The 16,224-nt window shown below is 39.0% G+C and overlaps 1 protein-coding gene across 3 annotated transcripts in view; it reads right to left on the bottom strand.

Annotated features, from left to right (window-relative positions):
- TSC22D1 (TSC22 domain family member 1) overlaps positions 1 to 16,224 on the bottom strand; it is a 140,542-nt gene that overhangs the window by 33,256 nt on the left and 91,062 nt on the right. Inside the window, exon 1 of one of the 3 annotated variants that reach the window (XM_077811807.1) lies at positions 7,446 to 7,557. The exons of the other annotated variants lie outside the window; for them this stretch is intronic. The gene's annotated coding sequence lies outside the window, so the exon portion shown is untranslated. Of the gene's footprint in view, positions 1 to 7,445; positions 7,558 to 16,224 lie in introns of those variants that run through there. 3 annotated transcript variants of the gene reach the window in all.

The following is a 16,224-nucleotide window of genomic DNA, read 5'->3' as shown; positions in this document are numbered from 1 at the left end:
CATATTTAATCCCCCTCAATGGAGATGTTTAAAATTTTTTAAATATTCATGAAAAGTTACCCTTTTTCAAAAATAATTAAATTAAAATGGTAATTTTTTAAAAATAAAAACAAAAAGTTTGTTTCTTGTTTGACTTCCTCCTTTGCTCAGCAGCAGAATCAGGAGTGAGACCCATGCATGGAACTAGGATTGTATTGGCCTCAAGGTGATCGCCTGGCAAGGGTTAAAGGTAAGTCAGTGGAGCTAAATTGAACCTGCAAAAGGATGTGGTCCAAGGTGTCCATGCTGATAGAGCTAACAATCAAAAGCCATTCACCACAAGATATTTGCTCATTAGCAGGATCACGTAGACTGGATGAAGCAGCTCTTTCAATGAGTTTGTTCCTTCCTCTAAGAGAAGTTCCAAAGGGTAACATGATAGGAAACTGCTCATCTTTCCCAAAGCGCCTCATAGTTATGGGATCTTGTAGAAACATATATCTAGGACACAGCTAAAGCACCTACCCCCCGTGCTATCTAAGTTATCAGCGTTACCCTTCCTGTTCGTGTTAAATGAAACCACTTTGAAAGATTTGTGATGTTTAAGACTACAATGTCACCAGTATAGAAGGATATTCAGCTACATGCTTCCTTTTTCCTTCAGATTTTACTTTCAATGTTCTTACCAGTATTTGACAGATATAGCCATCTGGATAAAGGTGACCTGCCTGCATCTTCTGCTCACATTGTTACTCAAACCCAGAAGAGACAAAATTTGAATGCTATCTGTAATTTCAGTATCACAAATTCAGACAAGCAAACCTCCTTTTCCATCTCTTTAAAAAAAACAGCTAAGTAAATACATATATATTAATCAATGCAACATTACCTTTGAGTTTTTACATGCACAAAAACTACAACAATTGCAACACTGTATGGGGTGTGTAATATAGCCCCATTTAATCAACATTTGTGTATACCCTTAAGATTTCAAAGCCATGCAAGTCGGTTTTGAGGCCAAGCAGAATTTAGTTTCTTTACCACACCCAGGAATTAATTTTTCATAGGTGGGCTGTGTCTGTGTTACATAAAGGCAAAAATGCCAACACCCATCTCTGCTTAAAAAACTGTGGAACAAAGAAGATTTTGCCAACCATTACTCTGATCACTCTGCTTGTATGTTATATCCCCCCCACCCCACCCCCCTCGGTCTTGTCCACTTAGTTTGTAAGTTCTGCAGGACAGAACCATTTCTTCTATATTTCCATGACGTCTAGCACAATGGAGCCCCAGTCTGGCATTTTAGAGCTGATGCACAAACAAACAGATTTCAGGGATCTGAGGGCACTATTATGAAGGTAATAAAATATACTGATTTGTTTAGACTTTTTTAGAATATGCAGTAAGGTTATATGTAATGGCTAGATAAGGAAATAGAAATAATGGGACAGTCATGTCAATACTGATAAAATAAAGAATATGGATTTCATAAAAGGATTTTAAGCATTCACAAATAGAGTTTGAGCCTTTTTCTACGATATGAATGTTCCACCATGAATGTTTCAGCCACATCAGCTGATGTGCACTGATCATATAGATATATTACCCTTTAAAGGCTCTTTGCTACATTAAGTACAGGTTCCATGTACTTACCTCAAGAACATTTAGCTGATCTAACACATTCTTCATGTATAAAGGACTTTTCTATTTTTATTATACCCAGGCGTGAATTCCTAGGTCCTTATGAATACAGATTTCATTTGTATCTCTCTCTACATCCATCTACATTACATATGGTTACATAAAAATTTCAGAAAAGGAGACATTCACAATCTTCAATTTTTCTATTTGCTTACGTAACAAAAGGGGAAAGTTTTTAAAGGAATATCTCCTGTCAAAGTATTCTCTGTCAAGACTTTTGACTCTGATATTCACTTTCACTCTATCCAAAGGAGCTCGTATTTGTTATCCTTCCAGAAAAGGCCCCTCTTTTTAATCAGGAATTCAGGCCTCAATCTCACAACCCTTCTTCATGAGGCCAATTCTGTTGAAGTCAATGGAACTATGCATGTAAGTAAGGGCTACAGAATCAGGACTGGGTGGAGCGATTGCAGGCTGTAATTGTGTTTTATAGAAGTGATTCTGTTTATCTTGTGAGCAGCTGATTATTAAGGGTGTTGAGCAGTTTCATTGTATTTACGGGAATCTTAATATTATGTCAGAGCATCCACAGCAAATGCACCTGGCTACACTTTTACGAACTGAAAGAACAGGAAGAAGAGCGTGGAGATGGAAGAGAAAAAGGAAAGGATGGAGAAAATTTAAAAAGGGAAGAACGGGCAAGACACTGAAGTGGGGAGTGAAGAGGGAGAGAAATGAGATGGAAAAGGAGGTGAGAGGGAGGAGGAAACGATGGGGAGAATAGCGGGGAGAAGGGGAGAGAGACAGAACTGAGGGAGAAAAAAATGCACAAGAATAGGCAAAAACTCAGAGAAAGGTGGTAGGGAGAAAAGAAATGAAAAGTAGAAAGCAAACTCTGCCAAAATATAAAAAAGGGGTGGGAAATGATAGATGGGAGAGGGATGAAGGGAGCTGGATATAAACCAGGGTGAGATGCAGCTGCAATGCTTTTTGAGGCTGAAATATAACTCCCCTGCCTCTGCTAACAACAGAGTGGAACTCCTCCCTCTCTCCCTGACTTAGGGGAGCACTGCTCCCCACTCTTCCTCGGCTGGTGTGGCAAGTGCTCCCCTTCCTGCTTCAATGACCTTTACTCACTGACTGCCAGGATGTAGCATGACATGGGGAAGAAAAGGGGGTTCATTACAAATACTCCACAAATGGGAACTCCTTCCCATAAAAGTAGGAAACTACGTGCATGGGGACTGATCAGAGTGACATTAAGCAGCTCCAGAGGGAGCTTCATGCATTCAGCTGGCCCAAGGCTGGAGTAGCAATGAAGATTTGCCTACCGAAAGGTCAGATATTGCTGCTTGAGGGATGTCCCTTGTCAGGTAGAAGCTATTGCTGCTTGGGAAAGAGAAAGGAGAAGGAAGAGAAACTATGTTCTCAGTATGAATGACTGGCAAAGCCCACAATTCCCCTTGGCCACACAGACATTTTGATTCAGTCAGGTGCAGCGACAGCACACTGGGATGAAAGCTTGTGTGTGTATAAGAACAAATCTATACACATAAAGTCCCTTTTCTGAAAAGCAAAACAGATAGTATATTTTAGAAAGAGAATTGAATGCTGAATATCAAATATTTCCCAGTAGGTAAATTAGTAACTCAGACCAATTTATAGCACTAAAGAAACAAGCAGCTGTCTCAGAAATGAAACCAACAAGGCCTTACCTACATTAGACCTATTTTCTCAGAACCCTTCGCCACTAGCGCAGGTCCACCATTGTAGCAACAATGAGAGCACCAGAGTTAACAGTCATTAGTGGCGGCTGCTGTTTTAACCACCAGGTGACCGACCTGTTTGGAGCAGCATTACAACAACAAGGTGGTCAAAAAGCAGTCTACACTACCCCTCCCACTGTTGCTACTGACTCAGTGGTAGCAATGGCGGGAAATTTTAAGGAAATGGGTCTAGTACAGACAACCTAGAAGTACAGCTGTATTTTTAGTCCTCTTTAAAACGCGTATTTCTCATTTTAGATGAAGCTAGTTTTGTTCACACGTCTGCTCTTCGGTTAGCCAATAGTGGAAACATTTAATAAGAAGACTGCAGAACAGCTAGCTACAAAATGCATCACAATACATGCAGATTTCAAGCTCTAAATGCCTGTAGAAGTGTCTATACATTAAGGTTCAATGGTTTATAAATATCAATTTATCAAGTTATAAAGGTGTAAATTCTCTCTCAAGGTGCCTGAACATCAAAGAGTGAACAGTTCAATATCCCATTACACATCTGTCATGATCACTATTGGACAGGATCATCAGGTGTATGCCAAAGATAAAAGCTGTTCAGGCCCTCAATATTTCAGTAGGTTTGGTACTGATGGAAGCTGAACTTTCCATGATTTATTATGAAGACATAAACCAAGCTATAGTAAAAATTAATTTATGATTTTTTTGTAGGAAGCAGTTGGCAGAGGTATTTGTTTTATGCTTATATCTATATCTTTCTGGTTTATTAAATATATGTGGAGTCTGTTGTACATTTGACAATTTTTATCATTTCAGCTTATTTGTCTAAATTAGAAGCATGTAAGAAACAGTCAATCTCTCCAGTCAGCACCATTAAATATTTTAATGTGGGTTTGTGGTAACATAGCTCATAATTGCTCATTGCTAATATGTCAACTTCGAAGTTCTATTTAAAGCAGGTACTGTAGAAGGGTCTACTTTCATAATCTAACAGCACACCAGCAAAAAAATCAGAGTACTACTTTGGCCCTGTTTACTGTACTATATGAGCTTCACTGAATTAGGGAAGTGCAACTATCCCATTTTACAGTGAATTGAGGCAAGGAGAGAGTAAGGGACTGGCCCAAGGTCTCGCAGGAAATTTGTGGCAAAAGCCAGGACAGGTAATCTAAACATTGTCTAGTTCTCCTTTTACTGCCAACAGTTAAGAAACACTAAGGTCAGGTCTACATTAAAAAAAAAAGTCAAGTCAACTCAGCTATGTCACCCGGCCATGTCACTCCACAACCCCGACTGACGTTGTTAAATCAACTTAATCCGCAGTGTAGACAGCAGTAGATCAACGGAAGAATTCTTGGGCAGTTGGATTAGCTACGACAGGGAACCCCTCCTGTCACTGTAGAGTGTGTCTACGCTGAAGCACTGTGCTGCTGTACCAGTTTAAGTGTAGACATACCTTAATTTTCAACGCTGATTCATTTTTATGAAGGGCCAAAACGTACACACTGGAAACTCAATTTTAAAAACACGAACAGCTCAGAATCAGTTGTTCTTCTCTACGCTACTTGTCAAGACCTGAACCTGAAGTTGGGAATTTCTTCTGCAAAAGATGTCACAAACATCTTAAGCAGTATAAAGAAATCAGGTTGTTTTTTTTTAAAAAAGGTGTTTGTGATACATAACTGTCACAGGTTCTTATGCTGCTGAAGATCAACTGACTTTTAAAAAGGTAATTTGCAAATTGGCTTGACAAAAATCCATTAACTTTGGAATTATATACTGAATGCCCCCAAAAGCAAAGCCAAATAGGGACACCGAGCACATAGCTGATTTTAAAGGTTCCCCCCCCTTTTATATATATTGCCATTAATATTAATATTGTTTTCTGTAATTCTGAGTAGATCACATTTAATTCTAATATAGTTAATGGACAATACGAGTCAATTTAACATAATTGACAGCTCAGAGACTTAAAGGTAGTTTACAAGTGTGCATGCTCCTTTTCCTATCTCACCCCAAAAATCCCTTTCAGAATTATGTTCTGAATGCCCCAGTCTAAGAGAAGCAATCTGTAGGTTTGTAATTTTAAAACATCCTTTGTTTTTTCTATATCCAAAGGCCACATTGCCATGTATCAGTAGCTTTAAATTCCTTCTCCTGATACATTCTGCTGATGGTCTAACATCTGCCACTGAACATCATGGATAACATATCTTGCCATTAAAGGTTTAATTTTCAGGCCTTTCAGACTGTTTACTTAGCACACTGTTGGAAACATCTGTACAGATTTTAAATGTTTTCAAAAACAGCATTTTTTCTAAACATTTACAAAACAGTACACTGTTCTAAAAATAGCTATGTTACTGCTAGATACAGAATCCACTTTTCAGAGTGCTTTCCAGTATGAAGCCACCAGCAGAATGTATATTGTGACATTCCTCCAAAAGGAATTGGGCAACCTAGACTTCACAAACCTGAAAAGTTAAAAACAAAACCACATATATTCTAGATAATAAATCTGCTGCTTGCCTCTCTTATTAAGGTTATTTGGGGCATTGAACACAGAATTTCAAGCTGTGGAGTTCTTTTAATATGCATGTGCAGAGGGGAAAAGATACAATTAAAGGATCTGAATCTGCAAAAACTTAGGCTACATCTACACTAGAGTTTGCAACTGCACCGATGCAGCTGCACTGCTGCAAGATCTCTCGTGTAGCTGCTCTATTCCAACAGGAGAGAGGTCTCCCATCAATGTAATTAAGCCACCCCCAACAAGCAGCGGCAGCTATGTCAGCGGGAGAAGCTCTCCCGCCAACATAGCGCTGTGCATCCTACCACTCATGCCAGCATAACTTTATGTCACTCTGGGGTGTGGGTTTTTTTCACACCCCTGAGATACGTAAGTTTTGCCTACATAAGTGGTAATGTAGACATGGCCTTACTGGTTATATTATTTACTAATGCATATAGTAGCATTGACGCTAATGGGGCTATTCATGATAGTAAACGCTATACTGGTAGTGTCTGCAGATGAGGTCCAAGTTTTACCAAAGTTTGTTTCACCTTACTGAAAAGGTAATAGGAATTCCCTGCAGCTCCTCGTACAAATTCATCCCTAAAATACATTTTCCATCAATTTTAAAGGTAATCTGCAAAAGATTTTGAAAGAGTTGGGCTTGTCCCTTTTCTTAGTTTATTTTATATGAAGGCAGCCTGATAGCTTTCCCCCACCAAAAAAAAGCGTTCCCCAACTTATCTTTTAATTTAAAACCAAAGGATTTAAGACTTGTCTTTTTTAGTTTTGCTGAAGCATCTTTTGAAGTTCTCAGAACATGGACATTGTGAACTCTCACAACTTAACTGAAGGGGCAAGATATAAAGTTGCTAGCAAACGTTTTGTCCAAAATGTTAATTCAACATTCTAGTTTAATAGGTTAAACCCCAAAGTGTTGTTAAAAGGTATCCTCTCTCAATTGGCCTGATCTACACTTACACATGTACATGTGGAAAATATGTTGTAATTATGTTGGTTTAGGGGTGTGTGAATTTTTTGCTGACAGTTACATGGGGATAAAGGTGCCCTATGTTGGTATAGTTTATTTCAGTTCCTGAACTGGAACAAACCACACCAGTATAAGCTTTTTAATGTCCATATAACTGCATCCACACTTGGGGTTGGGGTGAGGGGAGTTACTGCCTCTAAAAAAAACTCTACTGGTAGGTACTAAAGCCCTAAGTCTCTGAGCTCTTTGATTTGTGAAGTCATAATTCACCATTTATGTAGATACCATAAAGTCTTCCAGGGAATACAAGACCTAAATTTCTGATGTTGGTGGGGAAAGAAACAGCCGCCGTCACTTTTCTGAGGTGGAGGTAGAGGAATTGGTAGGGAAGGGAACTTTTAGGCCATTTTTCTTTGCAGGTCACCTTTAACAGCCAATTGTGATGATATCAGCATCACCTTATGATTGAATTTATCCAGTGTATTATCCACGACTGAACTGTTTTGTCTTATTAAAGCCTGTTTGTACACTCTCCAAGCAGAGATTACATTCAATAAATATTGGTAATTAAAAAAGTATTTACCTGTATCAGAAGTACATCACGATTTTGTTGAAGAACCACATTCCAAAAAGGATAAGCAGACATAGGAGGGAAGGGGAAAAAAGTAAAATTAAATTATAACTACAATATCTAAGATGCCCAACAACATAACAAATCTAACTTTCAGTCTAATTACAAACTTAATTATACATTAATTGAAAACAGGCTGCACATTTTATATCTAGGAATAAAGAGATACAGTGACACTCATACTAATTCACAACTGCTTTTTTATGAACAAAATAAATCATGCATTTTTCACTAATTAAATTTCAACATACATGCTCTATGATCAGCTAAGGATGACCCTCTGAGATACGCAAACACATTAGTCAATTTAGAAAACACATCTGCTGAGAATCTTATTTGAAAAAAAAGATATGTTGACTACTAAATCACAAAGCAAATGCTCCAACAAAATCCACTCATTCCAAACTGAACCAGTGCTACATCTGGACCTGAGTACTTTATAAAAAGGTGTTCCTGGGTTTTTTTCATAATGGGGGCCACCCCTTAACAGAAAAAGTCTTATGAAAACTACCTCTTGCCTGTGATCAGGTAATAGCCTCGTGATACACACTGATTACACGGAAAAGTGTTTAGAAAGGAGAAAAGAACCAAACACTGCATATGATTTCTAGCCACTTGCCTTCCCTCTGTATATGATGCCCAGATATCCAGCCCTCGTTTTCCTGCTTCTCTGAACATTACTGCTCTGTTCACAGCTGGCAGCACTAGTCTCACTAATACTAGTATTCCCTCTACTCCTCTTATTTTACAGTAGCCTCAAAGTAGAGACAGATAAGCTGGGTTCTCCTAGTTTCCAGCTCCTTTCCCAGTATCCTAGGCTCTTCTTCACAATAAAGAACTTGAGCACTTGTCACAGTATTTGGACACAAAGAGGAGAGCCAGCCCTATGTGGTCAACCAGGTCTTCATGCACAATCAGTGAGCGTTACAGTGGACCATATACCATACTGCTGGTAAATAGAGAATGCCGAGTTAAAAGACAAACTCAAGACATGGATACTCAAGACAAACTGATCCTTTCAATTTCAAGCATATTTCAATTTACAAAATCATCTACACAAGTTCCAGGCTCTCCCACAAACCAAACTTAAAAAAAACCAAAAACTAATTAACCAAACTCAAAAGTTCTAATCCCCGGCACCAACATGCAACCTCATTCTGCCAAAAAATAACCAAAAACCCTGAAACCTAAATCAACTTCCTATTCTTAACCCATCCACTTCCATTCAAATCAGTCCTTTGAAAAAAAAAAAAAAAAAAGCCACAATGGGAATATATTGTCAAGTGGCTCTGAAAGCTGTTCTAAAAGAAAAAGCTGCATAAAGTAGGGAATTTTAACTGCTCTAAGACAGAAACCAAAGACAAATTTATGTTCAAGTTTTGGAGACACATTTTACATCTGGGAGGATATTGTGGACAAAGAAAAGATGTTAAGAGGTTGAAATTTCTTCATTAAGCTTGGTAGAACATCTCAGGGTTAAGATTAACTTTTGTATGGCATGCTGAAATTCAGTTACACCTGGTCAAACATTCTCAATCAAAATGAGTGTGATAGGAAACATCTTTTCTAAAAATCAGAAGGATCAAAAAGTACAGGAGTTTTGTTGAAAAATAATGTTTTTTCAATTAAATCCTGAAAAATGAAAATAGTTTCAGTGAAATAAACTGTTTATTGAATTTTTTCATGCGGGGAGTGGGAGGAGAATCATTTCCTCACCAGCGCTAATTATGGTCTTCACTGTAGTCTGCAACCTTGCACATATAGATGCAAAACAGCTATCAACATTAAAGATTGAGGAGTCAAGCCCACAAGAGTCACAACATTCCAAAGGTTAAAATCTGTCCTACAACTTTAAAAGTGTTTCACGTTGCACGTCCTGTATATATTTGTATCCTGCATACTATACAGATTACTATGGCTTGCATTAGACAAGTAAAGCAGGAGAAGGTATATAAGTGCGCCCTGGCTCAAATCTATTTGCCTCAGAGGGCTATTACAGGACTTCTATGATTGTGTAACCCTCTCTTTTTCTGATTTTTTTCAGGAAAGTGTTCATAGAGAGAATTAAGGAAGAGTGTATAGGACCCCATCCATACATGCACCCACAAAAAAAGGGGAGAAGTGTACTTTGTCATAACTCCAGTCTTCCTTTGCTCAGCATATAAATCCTTGTTCGGAGACAGAAAAAAAAAACAGTTATATGTCCCAAGCATTTCCCAACTCATGAAAGATTTAACTCACCACTTACTGATCCTAACGTCATTTGCCAGTGTTTATTACTCATTGACTCAGCCTATAACTGGACTTTCCTTCCTGTCAAGAGACTGTACAAATGCCTTGCTATCTTCTATGTTGTCTTGGGCTCTTAATAAGGGAAGGAAGGCTTTTTGCCTAAGCTGTATCTAGAAAGAATCCTATGTAGGCCAACTACTTCCAAATGAAGAAACCGGGATTTGGGTACACCAATAAATTAACAGTGCTTCCGGAACCTTGGGAGCAACACACAAGACTGCTAATAAGTCAAGTGTTAGGTGAAAGGCCCTTCAAATCCACTTTTTCCACCCTGGAGGTAAACAGCTTCTTAGATTTAAGCAGGAAATCTACTGGTTCCCAAGAGTGAATACAACATTGAGCGTTTATCATTTTAGATTCCATGCCGACAATTTCAGCTTCTAGAGACTGGATAATTTAGAGGGCCTGGCAGAGGAGACTGTGTCCAAGTTATGAAGGTACTAACTTATAAACAAACACTATTGCTAGTTGTGGGAAGCAAGACCTTCAGAGCCAAACAGATATGATCAAAATGGTGATATTTTCATCCTGGATTCCTCTGGTTATCCTCAGTAAGTGTGGAAAAGGGAGATATTTATACTCGCTCTCTTTCTACTCCACTAATATTGCCTCTTGCCAACCATCTCCCTCTCACTTTGTTCAAAACCCTTTCTTTCCAACTATCCACCTCCTCATTCTCTACCCAGCATCTGGTCAACTTCTTTAAACGCAAAATTGATGGGATCAACCCTTTACACTATCCTCCTGTTCCTCTTTCATGATGTCAAATCAGCTAACTAATGACTAGCCTGTGTGATAGTCCGACTGATTTTAAAAATGTTTACCATGATTCAGAACCATCGCATTGCACATGCAATTTACCTAGGTAATAGAGTGAGGTTAATACTGCTCCTCATTTCCAACCCACTCGCCTCTTATAGTTACTCACATCTTATTTCAAATTAGACTAGTTTCTTTGAGGAAGGGACTGTCTTTCCATGCATTCAAACAGACTAAGAACAATGTGACCCTAATCATGATTGTGGCAGTTGGATACTACTGCAGAATAAAATAACTGTCCTCTTTTAAACCCCGTATTCTGTTCTTAAGGCTCTGTCTATCTACCTCAAAAATCTCTATTTCTGAACTTGGCCCTCATCCCATCACACCTCTTAATCTACCCTCTCTCCTTCCCTTCCCATCTCTTATCAATATCCTCTTGGACTCCTTCCCCCTCTGTATAAGTGTGTTGCTAGCATTACTTAACGCTCATCTGCTCCCCATACCATTAAAATCACCCTTTTGTTGAAGCTGGATACAAGCTAAAACAAGTGGGTGGGCACAGATACTGAAATAGCCATTCAATAAAGGGCTGCTTAGTTGAAGACAGGGTTGAAATGGAAAAGTTATATTGCTGGTTCCTGTGATGTACATGTTCTGCAGACAGAAGACCCTGGCAGTCCAGAAGGTTAATCTGGCGCCTTTCAGATTTTTTAAAGGGGGAAACGTTAACAAAACTGTACATGTTAGCCTAAGATACATGCAATTAGGAAAAAACATTTTTAGCATCAAACTTTCACGCATACTAAGTGCCCATTTAGGCAACTACATAAATGCTCACCAGCTTCCACTGATCTCAACAGGAGTTGCAGGACCCTCAGATCTTTAGACAATTAAAGAAGTGGCTAGGTTTTCAAATGGGAATGATTTTGAAAATCTGGCCCTAAAAGTCTAATTTATGTTTCAGAATTTTTTGACTTTTAATATTCCATTCATCTTGGGCAAACTGGTTAGCATCTGGACAGTTTAACTTTGGTTCTCACACAATGCTGTTGTGTTCACAGTGCAGAGGGGGAATTTTTTTAAAAAGCTTTTTATTGGAATTAAAAAGGTATTCCATAAAAACTACTTTTATTCTATTTTGTGTGTTTTTAAAGCAATTAGCTAATGAGTCATACCATGTGTTTGTACCCAAAATCGCCTTCATGCACCAGTTACATTCCTCTTTTTATAATATACTTTTTATATTGTGTAACAGTTCAGTTGCCAATAAAATATTCACATCTGTTTATAACACACAACATTCATGCATGCAAATTATCCATATGTTGAAGAACTGAACACTTTTCTAAAGATGCAAAAATGAAAATTTTTCAATTTTTATTCCTCCACTACTGCATTAACTTGACTATATAACAAGGTAAAACTACCATTGCTATCAGGGAAGCACACACACTAACAGGGAAGGTAAAACAGCAATGCAGTATTTTAAGATCAATTACTATTAGGCTGTGTGAATACGTTTGAAAAAGCAAAGAGACTGAGGGGTAACACATTTTAAAATGCTCCCTTTAGAGGTAACTCAGAAGCTGACACACAGCTGCATGTGAGGATTATGCAACACCCAGATAATCAGCCAATCAGATTCCCAGACAGGCTGAACACTTCTAAAGACCTACAATTCTGTTTCTAAAAATTGCTTCTTACTCTGGAATTGATTTAAGATTAAATAAAGAGGTTTCTTCTACCGCAGTGTAAATTAACTGAAGCTATGGGTCTCACTGTGTATATTTCAGTGCTCTATTATTAATGACATCACACAGTTACCTCTGTTTGTATTATGGTGTGTCTCATTCACAGTAAATTCAAAATAGAATTACTCAGCTTTGCTTAATAGTATTATTGCCTAAAGCAGACTTGCTCACAATACACACTGGTACGTTTAGAATCATTTACCCACTCTTCCTGAGGACAGCATATTTTGGAAGGTAGCTTCCAGATGTTAATATTCCATTGCAACAACAATTTAGGCAACACTATATTCATCAGAAGTACAACTAACCTCTCAGGAGCAGAAACGCATGAACTGTTTAGTTCTAATATGCTCCATTACTGGTACACTGGGATCAGCCACAGAGATCCAAGCACTGATTGTCATGTGAACTGCTCCTTCCTTTCCTCTGCAGCTGACCTCTTCATTTCCCTCCCAACCCATGCAGTTTCCTCCTGTTGGAAGCCAGGGGCTTGGAAGAGTTGTTAACTGCTCATGTCTCTGAATTGCCTGGGTCAGATAGGGCCAAACTCATGGTGGCTCACTGATCTGGTACTGCTCACCCTCTCCTTGTGCTCCAGAATACAAGTTTCAGGCCCTCCCCAGCTCCCTGGGGAAGTCTAACACTAACAATTATGAAAAAAATCTTCCAACTGAGCTGAAGGTAAACAGTGACATCTGCCTGAATCTGCAGACATAGATCTTTAGTGAATGTTAAACACTCAGTCCTAGATCTGACAATTTAAATGTCACCATTAGCTATTTCATAGCTGAGCAAAGGACCCAAGCAAATGGATCATCATGTTATGAAGAGCTGCACAATCTAGTGTGAGCAGTGCATCTCACCACAGTGTCACAAATGAGTGGTGCTTGGCAGAGTACCAGCATTTATCCCTTTTCCCCTACCCCCAATAGCTGATTACCATTACTCATGGACCAATCTGAATATATGTTTACCCTTTAATTCTAGTATGGTTAAGACATCAGTTATTCCAGTTATTCACAAGAAAGTTGCATTTGTAGTCTGGGTTCCAAAGCAGTTCTATGATTTTTCCTAATTAATGGACACAATCTTAGGGCCGAGATCCTGCTCCCACTAAATGCCAGTGACTTGCAGAATCAGGCCCTCAAAGAGCCTCTGACATCTCATGGAAAAAGTGATATATACGCATATTTTGCTTATTTCTCATATTCTGTGAATTTCTCTTGCCTTGCAATTTTATTACTAAGGTCATTAGCATAGAAACTGTTTCTTCGGGAATCAGTGACTACAGTTTCACCACCAGCAAGCACATGTCTCTGTCACAGCATTTGCTTGCTACAGAGACCATGAGATCAAATAATCAGAAAACTGTAAAAGATAAACCAATTGCATCTGATAAATTGGCAAGATGTTCTTTTCACACATACATCATTCATTCTCAAGGGTGGAGAAAGACAAATAAAAACAAATGTGCATCAGTTGTCTGCCAACGCTTCTGCTTAGAGAAAACAAATACTCCAGAAGACATCAGCAACTCTTTAAGGACACATTGAAAATAAATTTGGTTTATTAGATATTTATAGATGCACAGATTCCAAGGACAGAAGAGAGACAATTGTGATTGTTAAGTCTTACCTACTGTGTAACACGGGCCATAGAACTTCCCCAAAATAATTCCTAAAGCATATCTTTTAGGAAAATATCCTACCTTAATTTAAAAATGAATCAGTGATGGAGAATTATCCAAACACTCCGTGGTAAATTGTTCCAATGGTTAATTACACTCACCGTTAAAATTTTATGCCTTATTTCCAGTCCGGAATGGTAATACTTGCTTATAAATAAGCCATAAAGATTTAGTATCCCAAACATATCAGTGCCTGCAAAGGATTCAGTAGTCAGTCAGTTATATCCATACCATAATACAATCCTGCCCCCTTGTGGTGCACTGGCAAAAAGACAGTATCATTCTGTGATATCTTCCTGTCTAAATATACTTAAGAATTTCTCTTCTAAAAGCTGAATATTTAGGACTGCATTCCTCATTCGTATACTGGCCATTTTATTTCCATATCCAATAGTCCAAGATGTTAATCTCCAGTATGTACAGTAGTTATAGACGCTACTGTTTAGAAAAAAAATCTTCCACTTCCAAGCTCATTTACAATTTCATCTAGTTCAGTCAACTGTCAGAAGTGCATTGTAATAAAAATCTAGTACTCCCCTCGCCTGCGAGAACCCAGACAATAACTTACATGTGTTACACTAAACCAAGGATAGGCAACCTTTGGCACGCGGCCCGCCAGGGTAAGCCCCCTAGCAGGCTGGGCTGGTTTGTTTACCTGCCATGTCCACAGGTTAGGCCGATCACAGCTCCCACTGGCTGCCGTTCGCCACTCCAGGCCAATGGGGGCTGCGGAAAGTGGTGCGGGCTGAGGGATGTGCTGGCAGCCGCTTCCTGCAGCCCCCATTGGCCTGGAGCGGCAAACCGCGGCCAGTGGGAGCTGTGATCGGCCTAACCTGTGGACACGGCAGGTAAACAAACCAGCCCGGCCTGCTAGGGGGCTTACCTTGGTGGGCTGCATGCCAAAGGTTGCCGATCCCTGCACTAAAAACTGTTCTTACCTTTATTGGGTTAAACACAATTGCAAACATTTCACTGGCCACTAGGTAGCACTGCTTGATAAATTTAAACAGAGAAATGCCGTGGAAAACAACTGCATTACTACAATTCAGTTTAGGTTTGAGTCTTTAAAAACATTTTTCTTAACCCTCAAAATTATCAATGCATTCTAACAATGTACACCTGGAACATCTCTCTAATCCCAAACTTCACACAGTCCTCTCTGCTCCTTCAAATACTTCTCTCTTTTCCATTGTCTCTCTGCAACCACCACCTACCATCTAAATTAATTTATTCTACATTAAAAATAAAGAACCATATACAAAGTACTATCATATGCAAGCAAACAACATATAATTAAGGCAAGCTCTTCCGCTTGCCTGATGTCATCTCTCCAGCACACTGTTGTGTTTGATTATGAACTCCTTGAAAAATGTGTTGTACCAATTCTTAGGGGCCAATTCTGCCTGACCCATATGCAGGTACACAGAAAAGGGAAGGTCACAAAATAAACCTCTTCTCCCCTTCGCACGTCCCACATAAGGGCCAAGCAGATTCGCGACATCATTTGGCCAGCTGCTTGCAAATACAGTTAGTAAAAAAAATACATTCTTGCTATAAAAAGTGTTGCCTGGTCCCCCTGAAACATAGTTGATGGCACTCTGGAGGAAAGACTACAACTGACTGGCCCTTTTGACATGTGTGTTATCAGCAAGGCAGTCTTGATTGTCTACAAGGCCTCCAGCATTGAACCACGCATTTCCTTCCCCCTACTCTTCGCTCACCGTATTTATTCCAAATTTCAGAGTAAACCAAACAAAAAACTCCCCAAAGTAGTATCTCCCCAACCAAAAATTCTAAGAACAAGAGGATAAAAGTGGGTTGTACAGAGAAAGCAAGAAAGGATTGCAACAGAGTAAAGCACAAACCGTCAGCAGTCTCTCTTCAATAATCAGTTTGAGATAGGCGGTGACTGCCAGTCAGGTTGCAATAATGTTCCCATAAAACAGAGATTATCTTTGGAGAATAGTTAGCAATAGATCCCCGTGCATTTAGCTCTGAAAAAAACTGTTTTTGAGCCAGAACCGTCTTCGTTTTCTCTCCCCCCGAACAAACAACATATGAAACCTGTGTACACACACTGCAGATCTGATTAAATTCCCACCCTTGGGATAAGCAGAAGATGCAATTACTGCTTTACTTGCCCAAAGTCTGCTTTGAGAATCTGCTTTTGTTTTTGAATGGAGGCAGAAAGACACAGTGATGTGTAACAAACTCAGAACACATGACTTCTTTCTGGATA

This window comes from Eretmochelys imbricata, chromosome 1, assembly GCF_965152235.1.
Source record: "Eretmochelys imbricata isolate rEreImb1 chromosome 1, rEreImb1.hap1, whole genome shotgun sequence".
NCBI lineage: Eukaryota > Metazoa > Chordata > Testudines > Cheloniidae > Eretmochelys > Eretmochelys imbricata.
This window is presented reverse-complemented; position numbering and strand designations above follow the sequence as displayed.